A 13,685-nucleotide genomic window follows, 5' to 3' on the forward strand; every position below is an offset into this window, starting at 1 on the left:
ATCCCAGAGAGTACCCTGTCTATGGAACAGACTCCCCATCCATGTGAAACAGAGTTCCTCCCTAACCCAATTCAAGCACAACTTGGACAATTGGATGGGGAACAGGAAATTCATCTCTGGTGTGGCACCTATGTCTCTAATGGACACAGGCAGCCTGTAAATGTTTCATCTCCCAAACCCCTGCTTACACTTATCAAGGGTATCAGAACTTGTCAGAGATTTGGGATACATGACTAGGCTTAAAAAGGCCCTTGTGGCAGTTAGCCTAGTAAACACCTATGAACCTAATAGCCTAGTACCTATGAAACTAAAAGTCTGTAATTTACTGATTGTTTAAATTAGTAATATTTAGCTTTATGGTACCAACTGGTGCTCTGATTACCACCATTAGCTTGTCTATTGAGGCCCAATTTGTCACAGTGATGCAAAGATTCAGCTTACCTCAGACAAGAGGCTGCCCTTTAAGGAAGAGGATACCCTGTGTAGATCAGAGTGTAACATGTGTGTGTGCTCTGTCTTTAAGAAGCATGCGAGGGTGTGCGTGTAGAAGCATCCAGAGAGTAAGCAAGTATGATCGAACTACTAAGTCATAGTCAATAAGCCTCTATAGTAATATGTTTGTATAGAATAAAGATGCTTGAATAGACCCCTGAAAGACTCGTTTATTCATGCGCCAACACGAAAGCGACATGTCAGAACCAGGATGGAATGGACAAGAACATTTGGAGCCATGAGATGTAAAGACAACAGCGAAGGTAAAACCAAGAGAAAGCGGTACAAACACAACCAGAAAGAATCAAAAGTAATGAGAAATAATACAAATTATTTACACGATGTGAAAAGAGGCAAGAAAAGGCATTACAAGGGCACAAACAGCATTACCAGGCAAGCAGAAAGTACAAAAAGTTTAACTAAAAGAAAAAATGTTTAAGATAAAAGTATTTGACAATATGATTAACTTTAAAATACAAAATGAGCATGTTTAAGGTAGAACAACTGTGTGTAAGGCAGAACTGGGCATGTTTAGAGTAAAGCGAGCACAAGAAAAGTACGTTGGGCATAAAAAGGGCTTAAACGAGCAAAAAGAATAGAATAAGAAAGAAAAAAGGGCACGGTAAGCAAAAATAAAGCAAGGCGACTGCTTGTGTTTGGGCATAATTGTGACTTTGCATTGTATCAAGGGCATAATTAAAGTTATTCGAAGTATCTCAGAGTGTGTAAAAGTGCTTACAGTGTGTGCTTATTACTGTGCATGTATGTCAAAGAGTTCACTGTGTGCAAGGTGCAACTATTTCGTGTAATCCAGTCAAAGCATAGCTATTTGAAGAACAGTTCTTGTGTTGGGTGTGTCTGTTCACAAAGTGCCACCATTCCAGAGTGCTTCTTGTACTGTAAAAAGTTGCCTAGCAAGGTACCTCCATTTTGGGGACATTTCAGTGTACTGCATACAGTCACTTGCAAAGTACAATTACTTCAGACAATTTTGAATTTGGGCAACAGAAGTTTGATTTATTCGCATTGTACAGTTGCTTGATATGTTTCTTGCATTGACAAAAGGCATTTCTTACAAAAGATTACAAGAGTATTACAATGCTTGTGAATTGCTCAGTTGCATCGTGAAGTTTTCAAATGTTTCTTAAAGAGTTGACTTTAACAGGTGATGATGCATTACTCTGGCATTTTTACCTTTACCAATTGTCTTAGTATTCCTGCTTTTATTGATAAAATTATGAAAGTGATTACTTTAGCATTTCTGCCTTTACCAATTCCAAAAGTGCATGACATTAGCATTTCTGCCTTTACCGATTATGAAATCATAGCGAGTGATGATAAATGACTTTAACATTTCTGCCTTTAACAATAGAAAATTTCATAAAGCACTGAAACATCCTAGAGATTATTCTGCAAACCTCCGTAAAGCATAGGAAAGTCTGAAAAGCTATTCCATAAAATTATGAAAAGCACTGATAGCCCGAGAAAGTTATTCCACAAAACCTAGCAAAGTATCAAAAACTCTGAAAAGTTATTTCGCAAAACAGAGTAAAGCATCACGAAATCTGAAAAGCTATTTTTGCAAAGTACAATAAAGCATCAAGAAGACAGAGAAGCTTATTTCACAAAGTCCAGTTATTTGAAAGTATGAGATTGTTCATTTGTATGATTCCAATAAGCTTGAAAAGAAAAAGTATAAGCACAGAGCACAAAAAAGTGAGCAAATTGTCTTTATGCCAATTACTTGTGTGTGTATGTGTGTGTGTGTGTGTGTGTGTGTGTGTGTGTGTGTGTGTGTGTGTGTGTGTGTATTCGTGCTTATTTTCAAGACCTTTCACTGGTATGTGTTAATATGGCAGACAGATTTCGAAAACCTCAGCCACTTGGTGTTTGATCCGAATATTGCAAAGAACTGGAGAATATTTGAACAAGAGTACGATATTTTCATACAAGTAGCTCATGCAGATGAGGAACGCGCCAAGGCATTTATTTTGTTGAATCTAGCAGGATCTGAAGCCATAGAAAGACAGCATTCATTTGTAGATGCACCAGCAGTGTATGAAGGTGAAGATGCAGACCGCCATACTGTTGTGCAAACTGAATCAAGAGAAGACCCTGAGTGTATGAAGCGCAAGTTTAGAGAAATGTGCAACCTCCAGACGAATGTTACATTACAGAGGCATTTGTTTTACACAAGTAATCAGAAACCAGTGGAAACATTTGCAGCTTATATAACTGACCTGAGAAACAGAGCTAAAACATGTCAGTTTGGTGATTTGAAAGATGAGCTTATAAAGGGCAGACTTGTGTGTGGTATTAGTGCTGTAGTGAGAACGATTTTACTCTGTGACAGTGATTTGACATTAAGAAAAGAAATAGATTTGTCAGATCCATGAGGTGACAGAAAGACACACGGATATGCTTACAGGTGGCAAAAGCATGGTTTCAGTAAGTTCCAGAGCAAACAGAGATAGTATGGTATGCAACTCGTGGCAAACAGAAACAAGTCTAAGCAAGAGGCAGTCACAGGGTTTACAAAGAAGACACGCAGCTTTCCAGAAAGTTCCAGAAAAAGTACAAGCTCCACTGCCAGCTCTGTGCAACACAAATGTGAGTCAGCAAAACCTAAATCTAGCTTTATTGTTAACTGTCACAATTGTGGTGCAAATCATGAATCTAAAAAATAGAAGTCTTTAGCATATAGTCACCAATGCCACGAGTGTAAGAAATGGAACCATTTCCAAACGTGTTGCAAATCAAGTAAGCCTCACACACTTGTAGAGAAAGGTCACACAAAGAAGCAAGTTGATCAAGTAGGGCTGAAACAGTCAGCTTTCATTGTGGATGTTGTATCAGTACTTGGGGAAAGAGCTGATACAGTAAACTTATTAACAAGGAGTGAAGTATTTTGTATGGTTCAATCAATGGATCAAAGTGTAATGTTATATCAGCAGACAGATTTGCAAAAGTGAGAACCAATGAACAACTCAATGTAACCAGCACTGTGAGACTTGTTGCATATGGAGGTGAAGAAATTCAGACCAGTGCAGTCTTTATTGGATCTCAAAGATAGTTTGAGAATGCATCTGCTTTCTTTTGCTAAAAAAGTTCATCATGTGAGTGCAGTTCCAAGTTCCAGTTTTTCTGAAGCCATTTTCTCAGAGTATGCTGATGTTTTCGATGATAAATTGGGCAAACTTCCAGTTGTGTATTCTATGAACCTGGACCACAGGATCACTCCAGTAGCCAGACCAGCAAGAAAAGTTCCAATAGCAATGCAAAATAAAGTTAAAGCTCAAGTGGATAAGATGGTGGAGCAAGGTGTGATTTGTGTCCAGTCACAGAACCAACTGAATGGATGGCATCCATGGTAGCCACTCACAAGAGAGGCTCAAACAAAATCAGAATATGCATTTATCCTAGAGATTTGAACAAAGCATTAAAAAGATCATATCATCCGATGCATACAGTTGAAGAAGTTGCAGATCTAATACCGAATGCCACTGTATTTTCAGTTTTGCATGCATTCATTTTAGCAAGTGATGCTTGATCGCAAATCCTCATTTTTAACTACTTTTGGTACTCCGTTTGGTAGATACAGATTCCTAAGGATGCCATTTGGAATAAATTCTGCAAGTGATGTTTTTCAGTATACAATGGAACAAAATCTTTTCAGGTTATCTTTGTGCCATAATAGTAGATGATCTATTAGCTGGAGGCAATGGCGAACCAGGGCATGACAAAAACCTCAAGAAAGTTATTGACAGAGCATGTGAAGTAAATTTGAAGCTCAATCCTCTACAGAGTAAATTCAGACTTCCAGAAGTCACATACATAGATCATTTGTTTACAAGAACAGGCTTAAGACCTAACCTGACCAAACAAACAGCTATCCTAGAGATGTCAGCACCAGACAATGTGAAAAGTTTACAGCATTTTCTAGGCATGGTCAACTATTTAGGCAAATTTATACCAGACTTCAGTGAGTTGTCAGTCCCTTTGAGGGAGCTAACATGCAAAAATGTTGTATGTTGATGGATGGAACATCACCAAAAGGCATTCGAAGACCTTAAGCAGAAAATTGCCCCCCCCCCACACATTACGATACTATGATGTGAATAAACCAATTGTTCTTTCCTATGAAGCTTGAACATTTGGTCTAGGTACTGTTATTCTTCAAGAGAGCAGATCAGTAGCCTATGCATGCATTTAGGACACTAACTCAAACTGACAGGCATTATGCTCAAATTGAGAAAGAGCTTTTGGCGATAATTTTTGCAAGTTCCAAGTTTCATGATTATATTTATGGTCGAGCTATTCAAATTGAAACTGATCATCAGCCTCTAGTTACCATTCTAAAGACGCCTATGCATTCTGCTCCAGCAAGATTACAAAGAATGATGCTCAAATTGTGAAAGTACAATTTCAAAATGGTCTACACTAAAGGTAAATTACTCTAGCTGGCTGATACCTTACCCAGATTGTCTAGAAGTACAACAGAACAGCTTGATGCTGAAACTTTTGACTTTGATGTAATGTCAGTGCTTAATTTTTCTGACACTAAACTTGATGAGTTGAGAGATCACACTATGACTGATCCAATTTCACAAAAGCTTAATCACTACATCAATGTCAGATGGCCATGAAAGCAATCTAATGTATCACCTGAAGTGCAACTGTATTTTCCATACAGAGATGAATTGTTGATGGAAGATGGCATTATTTTCAAAGGTCCTAAAATTGTTGTTCCTGCTTCCTTACAGCAAGAATATATATATATATATATATATATATATATATATATATATATATATATATATATATATATATATATATATATATATATATATATATATATATATATATATTGCATCGTGGTCACCCAGGTTTGTTATCCACTAAGAGAAGGGCAACAGAATTAGTAATTTGACCTTCACTATCAACAGATATTGATAAAGTTCTTTCTTCTTGTTCAGTAATTAATAGTGCCACAGCGCATTTGCAAAGAGAACCACTTCAGCTAAGTCCAATATACCTGAACTACCTTGGTCTACAATTGCAACTGATATCTTTGAGTGGAACGATCACCACTATTTAGTTTTGGTAGACTCATATTCAGGTTAGTTTGAGATTGATCTGCTACCAAATTTAACCTCAACAGCTGTTATTGCTAAGTTGAAACATAATTTCTCAGTTCATGGTAGTCTACACAAACTGTATTCTGACAATAAGAAAAGAATATCCACAACAGCCACAAGAGTATCAAAGGCTCGCAGTAGTAATAAATCAATGTACAAATACAAAACCCCACTGGAGCCACCATAGCAAGGAGAGTAAAATAAAACTCTCATTAATACACAAGATAAGCACTTTCAAGCCACTGCTCTCCTTCAGCTCCAATAACACAATTAAAACATCACTTTAAAAATTAAAAAAAGCAATAAAAATCAGTACTCAAACCTATGCCTCCTTAATAGGGGTTTTAAAGGCATATACCCATTTAAACATGGTAGCCAGTCTGCCTGCAGATCGGCTATCCATTTCAACTCACTTAATTCAGTCTGATGTCAGATGTCACCACCCCTTCTACTCTCAAACTGTACTTGTAATACCATAAATAAAAACAAGTGTCCAGGATTTAAAATAATTTGATGGGCTAAAGCATTATGCTTCACCCTTAACCTAATATCAGCTCAGGTTCTAACAGGTTTGTGGATGATGCCTTTTTATTATGGTCCGGTACTGTAGATGACTTATGTTCCTTTATTCATTATTTGGAAGGAAGTATCACCTTTTTAAAGTTCACTGTTAATTATTCATCACAGGAGACTGATTTTTTGGATGTGAGATTATATAGGGATGATTTTGGAGTTCTTCGAACCAGGATTTATAGGAAAGATTGTTGGAAGAATAGTTTGTTGACCTATGACAGTATGCATCCAAGACATATTTTTGAGAATGTTGTTAGTGGACAACATCTTAGGGTGTCTAGACTTTGTACAGAGGATAATATCTTTGAACAAGAAGTTGCTGACATGAAGCTTTATTTTCTGTCCCGAGGCTATCCAGAAAGGGCTGTTACTAGGTCTACTAACAATTCCAAGATGGTAAGAAGAACTAAGGGAAGACCTTGGTTCAACTCAAAAAATAGATCTGATTATGTGCTGATGTCAAATGCTCCGTTGTCATCAGGGGCTAACCATCCTAGGATTAAACTACATTATAACAGTGACATAAAAAGTATTTGTACTGTGATTAAAAGTAATCGGAAAATTCTCCAGAGAGATGACCAAATAAAAAGGGTGATAGGTGATACTCCAAAATTTCCATTTAAGAATGGTTTGAATTTAAAGTGTTTATTATGTAAGGATGCTCGCCCCCTTCATTGCTGAAGGGGAATTTAGGTATGTACAGGAAGGGTACCTATCCATGCAAGCATTGTAAAGGATGTCAGTACATTGATAAATCTAATAGGTTCATAGGTTCATAGCTTCATACTAGGCTATCTGCCCAAGGGCATCCATAAGCCTAGCCCATAGTTATGTGGATTTCGCCACCCCTTTAGTTTGAATAAAAACTATGCCTATCATTTTTCTGTGCCTCTGTCAAGCAGTGACACCGAAGTAATCCCTGGGGTATATCTGCGATCTCCCATCCATTGGTCAAGATTCCTCTTGAACAAGGCCAGCGAGGTGCTCTGCCTCACATGTACCGGGATTTTGTTCCACAGCATAGGGAGTCTCTGGGTGATGAATCTGTCCCTCCAGCACGTTCTATTTATAACCGTGTCAAGGTTTAAGTCTCCGCCTTGTGGTTCTGAGGGATCTAGATTTTTGAGGTGAAGCATATTCATCAAATCTGGGTTTGACATGGCCTTATATGTCAGGCACAGGTCACCTCTGAGCAAGCGGTATGAGACTGAATAAAGCTGGAGTTCTTTCAGTCGGGCAGCATAAGACATATTTTGAGACCCTTTATCCTTTTGGTGAGGAACTTTTGGGGCCTTTCAAGCTGCATCAGGTGTCTGGTCAGATACATTCTGAGCGGGCATTGTACTCAATCATAGGTCTAATGAGTGATGAGTACAGGGGACGATGACCTCCCTTGATCTAGATGTGAATCCTTTCATGATCAGGTGGGCGATATAGAAGGTTTTCCTAACTACTTTAGCAACATGAGTGTCAAACGATAGACTACTGTCAACTTGGGTCCCCAGATCCCTGATGACTTTTTCTGTGCTCAGTGGATTGTCACCTATATGGTAGCTAGGGGTAACCTTGTTTTTCGAAGGGTAGGACTATGCATTTTTTGGCGTTTAACTTCAGGCCATGGCTCTGGCACCAGTTATCCGTTTCTGTGAGGCCCTTCTGGAGGATATCTGTGTCAGATGTGTTTTCGACTATGGCGCCCAGTTTGCAGTCATCTGCAAACTTTGTCAGCCATAACCCTCCTGTGTTTGCTTGTACTTCAGAAAAGTAGATGTCGAACAAGAGTGGACCCAGGACTGAGCCCTGTGGGACACCACTTGTGACAGGCTTTGAGTCTGACATGGCTCCAGCAACTCTGACCCTGTGGGTTCTGTCGCTTAGCCAGTTTGCAACCCATCTTGTGATGTATGGGTTTACATTCAAGCTGATGAGTTTTTCGATGATACCTGAGTGGGGTATTGTGTGAAGGCCTTTGCCAGGTCGAGGTAGGCTGTATGGACTGCCTTTCCCTCATCAATGGCCTTGGTGACTGTCTCAAAAGTCAACCAAGTTTAAGAGGCAGGATCTGCCTTTGACAAAGCCAAACTGGGTTGGATCCAAAGTCTGCAAGTTCCCTATGTCTTTATTTATGAGTTCCATTATGATCCTCTCCATGGCTTTGCAGATAAGGCTTGTCAAGCTAATGGGGCGGTAATTTCCAGGGTCTGTGGAGGCACCGCCCTTATGAAGTGGGACCACAGTCGCCGTTCGCCACTCCTTGGGTACGTATCCTGAGGTGAGGCTAAGATTAAACAGCTGTCCTAACTGTGGGTTTAATTCCTCGTTGAGTTCATGAAGCACACAGCCGTTTACTTGTTTACATCCAGTGACTAATAAGGTTTATACTCCATGCTTATAAGCTGATTGTCATACTAAAACTGTGATCTATTTAGCTAAATGTTCATCTTGTACTTTCTGTTATGTGGGGAACAGTGGCGGCTGGTGACTTCAAATCAAAGGGGGGGCTGCAGGAGACAGCTGAATGGGTGGGGTTAATGGGAAGGGGTGCGGCCAACTAGAAAGGGGAGGAGCTATGCTCAAAACCACAAAAACTAACTAAATACACTGCCCTGGGTTTCAAACCGCCATTATGAGAGTCCAATCAAGACAAAATGAAGTGTAGAAGAATAAAAATATTTCAATGCATTGGCTGAATGATGGAAAGATGGAAACAAAAAGGTTATGAGGCATGAAAAAATAAATTACTTTTTAAATACATTAATGGAATGCCAGTCAAAATCAAGTATAAGAAAAACAAGCAGCACTCAACTCAAACCACTTCTTGCACTGCAGTTCTAATTATAATTTATATTCAGCTTTATTAAAGTGCCAAGTAACATGCTGAAAGTAGAAATCTTTGATGCCCCCACTTGTAAAATGTTTCTTATCCAAAAAAAGACCTGCTGCCTGACAACTATCTACTTGTTTCATGGGGAAAACATGATCAAAGTAAAAAATGAAAAGTAAGCAAGAAATAAACTCAAGATACATTGCTTAAAAGGATAACTGTTCAGGTTATGGACCACATGATTGGCATTCTGTTTAGTTTACAGGTAAAGCCTGCAGAGATGACTGGAAGTCTCCAAGCGTAATGAGCTTCTTAAAATAATGTAATCCTGTCCTTTATTACAAATACTGTCATATGCATTTCAATACCCAAGGCTTATACATTATCTAGTTAAGTATTCTGTACATGACAACAACAGAAAGGCTTTCAATGTTGGCAATTCTTTAACAGTATGCTTATTAAAGCTTACTTACATCTTATGATCTCAGCCAAGCTTCCCTGATGGTCATTAAAGTATTGCTACTTAAACACAGAGCAACAGGCACTTTGAGTAATAAGCATAAATCAACAGCACAAAAAATATGACAGAAATCAGACCATTCTGCAAAAATCAAGGACAGATGAAAAGCCACTCTAGTACTTGTGTCTACCTTGGATGGGGGGGGGATACTCTGCACATTTACACTGCATAACTACTCTTTGCCTTGCTTCGACACATCCAGTGTCACTATATGGGGGAGTGGGGTGCAACAAGTATGTCACAATTTGAAATGTCTCTGGATGACTGTGATGGCCCTGACACATTTGGCATACCTCTCAACCTCAGAGCAAGAAATCTGGACAAAGCCATACATAGAAGTGGGACAAAGGCCCAAAAATAAGGACAATTTTTAAATATTGCTCTTATAAACTTAGAAAGATAATAGAATATGTCTTGCATTAGTACGAATTTTCTGAATGGTATGAAATCTGAAACTCAAATGTCTGTCATTATTTTCTAACTTCAGTCTTTAATGATTTGTCACTAATTTGCCAAAAAAACACAATTTTATGAAAAATGGACCAAAAATGTGATGTAAAAATATAAAATAGCCACACAATACAGCTGGGAACCTGTCAAAGAAGGGACACTTTAATATTAGTACTACTAACTTGAGCAGCTGACAAAATAAAAGAATCTACATGCATTTCTGAAATAAAAGTAATCTATAACTCTGATTATTACAGTTATATTTCTTAATTGTAAACCCTCCATGTTTTCTTCCAAAATAGCTATTGTGCGGAGGGACTATTAGGGGGAAGAGCAACATTTTGAGCCAAAATCAGGGACAGTTGAGAGGTTTGGCTATGCCTAATTCTATAAAGCAATTTATTTGCATGTACCTCTCAACCTGTTAATGCAATAAATCAGGACAAGGCCAAATATATTGGGGGAACATATAAACAGTACTAAAATTGCTCTTGTATAAACTGAGACAGTTGATAGAACAACAGGTCTTACTTTAGCATGCATTTTTCTGAAGGTTATGAAGTCTGAAACTCAGTGTGTCATTATTTAGTGACTTAATTCCTAAATTATTTGCCAGAAAACCACAAATTTTATGAGGAACAAACCAAAAATAAGAAGCAAAAATCTATTCATTCTTTGAAAATCTGGGCAGTTGGGAGGTATAGTTCAGCTGGGGATGTCTTTAAGTTTGCCGCCCTTCCCCCTCACAAAATCATGGTCAAATGGAGCCTCCCCCTGCAGCCATTCCAATGATCCATTACTTGGCTATTTCACTCCATTTACCATAAACACTAATGTGCATACTGATTTACTTCTATGATGATTTGGACTTAATTTGAAAGTTTTATTTTGCATTTTACAGCACAAACACTAAGACATCTGCTAAACAAACTTAGCATGAAAACTTCTCTGCCCTTGAAACTCACATTCATTGAAACAGCATTGAAACCCACATTCAAAGAAAATACATTTTACCAGTGGCAGATAAAGATTAATTCTGGACTGTTTTCAAATCATAGGCCCCTTGCATATGAAACATACCTGTGCTCTTTGATACACTTTCCTATTGTTTTGAACATTTTTCCAGTAAACAATGAAATAAAATGCATGCACCAATAATGACAAAACTGCCCAATTCAGAACATCTTTCCAGTAAATAATGAAACAAAATGCATGCACCCATAATGACAAAACTGCCCAGTTCAGAACATTTCCATCATAAAAGTCTACTCAAACTTCTACAGTCCACCATTATCAGTTGTTGTGTCTTTCGGCTTTTCCCAGTTAGGGGTCACCACAGCAGAACTCTGGTCCGCTAGTGATTGGTAGTTGATTTTTACGTGCTGAGTTACCAGCCCTGATGCACAACCTTCAACGAAGGTACGCACATCCACACATGTCTCCATGCAGAAGAAACTCTAGCTAAGAATCGAACCGGACAGCATCTTACTGTGAGGCAATAACGCTACCACAGCACCACCACCACAGTCTACAGTCCACCATTATCAGTAAATATGCACAATTCTACAGTCCACCATTATCGGTAAATATGCATAATTCTACAGTTCACTATTATCAGTAAATATGCACAATCTCTGAAGAAGTATGATAAGCTAGTAATATTGCAATAGGAAATGGATGGCAAACTGATAACAGGCTCATAGTTAGTATCTTAACTTTTTCAGTACGGCAGCATCCACCCCTTGTGGGAGTAGAACCAACAACCTTCTGCATCAAAAGCAAGTACACGACCTGTTGTGCTATTAACAATGCAAGCTGACTTAGCATAAGCAGCACTAAACTTCTCTTCCCCTGCAGCTCTCAGCTCCTTGTAAAATCTACTCAATACTCAACTGCATCTCAACTTCGCAGCACAAAAAATCTGGAAAAAGCCAAATTTATTGGGGGTTAAAAGCCCCAAAACCAGGGACACATTAAACATTGCTTGTATAATCTTGGAAAGTTGCTAGAATAAAATGCTGTGTTACCACCATACATTTTACTGCCAAGATCCCTGTGAAAAACAGTCAGAGCAACATACCACTATGCCAAATCAGCTGCTTTGTGAAAGAGAGGAAGACTGAAACTTAGATGGCTATCATTTAATGAATTCAGTTCTCACCATAGCTGTCACCCTGTTAGCACAAAACACCTGGACAAACCCAGTAATGAGGGAATACAGACCTTAAACATATTCAGTGAATTCAGTTCTTGCCATAGCTGTCAACCTTAGCACAGAAAGCCTGGACAAAGCCAATAATGTGGTAATACAGTTCCAAAAATAAGGACAAATTTCAAATATTCATCTTATAAACTTAAAAAATTGCTAGAATAAAAGGTTAAATATTGTGTTACTATATATTTTCTGAAGAATATGAAGTCTGAAATTCAAATGCCTGTCAATTTTATTTCTGACGGAACAAAAACAATTTTCAGCAGAGGCCCATGAAGAAATACTGCAGACACATGTCTTTGTAAACTGGCAGGATACTAGAGCAAATTCACACAAACACAGGGATGTGATGCAGACTCCACACAGAAGGCACCCCAGCCAAGAATCAAACCAGAAAACCTATAGCTGTGAGGCAACAATGCTACCACTGCACCATCCAATATGTAAGGAATTAAACATTCAGAAACCTGAAGTCTGAAATTCAAATGCCTGTCAATTTTATTTAACATTTGTTAATCAGGACGGTCTGACTTGGAACAAAAAAACAATTTTCAGCAGAGGCCCAGGAAGAAATAATGCAGGCATTTCTTTGTAACATGGGAGGACACAAAAGCAAACCCACACAAACACAGGGAGAAGATGCAGACCCCACACAGAAGGCACCCCAGCCAAGAATCAAACCTGAGAACCTGCAGATGTGAGCCAACAATGCTACCATGCACCATCAAATATCAAGTATTGCAACATTTAGAAACCACAGATATTATGAGTAACAGATCAGATCAAATATGAGGCAAAAATCTGCAAACACATAGAGAAGATACAGACCCCACACAGAAGGCACCCCAGCCAAGAATCAAACCTGAGAACCTGCAGCTGTGAGACAACAATGCTACCACTGCATCATCAAATATCAAGCATGGCAGCATTTAGAAGCCACAGATATTATGAGGAACAGATCAGATCAAATACAAGGCAAAAATCTGCAATTTTTTTACAAATGGTGGTGGGTAGGGAATTCAGGTCCTTAACACCTGCATACAACGTACAGGGTTCAAGCCTGAGGTATTCCCTACCACACCTGGGGCATTTTCTCACACACACACACACACACACACACACACACACACACACACACACACACACACACACACACACACACACACACACACACTCTTACCTGGAGCGATTCCTTCAATCCATGTGCATGATCCCTTTGTGCCATTAAATCCATGTCCACAACCTCATGATCCCTTCGTGCCATTACATCCATGCCTGTGATCCCTTTGCACACATCCACCACATGATATTTTCCTGACGAGACTCCAGTCTGCCTGCCGACATTGCAGTCTGAGTTGGCTCAATTTCCTGCGACAGTAGTCTATGCAGTAACTGCACAGACTTCTGGAATGTCTGTTGTTAAGTGTTTCCTAATCCGGACTGCTGCTGAGATAGTCTGCGCATGCTCCAGACTAT

The sequence above is a fragment of the Protopterus annectens genome, chromosome 7.part1, assembly GCF_019279795.1.
Source record: "Protopterus annectens isolate FY-2018-M chromosome 7.part1, PAN1.0, whole genome shotgun sequence".
Lineage (NCBI taxonomy): Eukaryota > Metazoa > Chordata > Ceratodontiformes > Protopteridae > Protopterus > Protopterus annectens.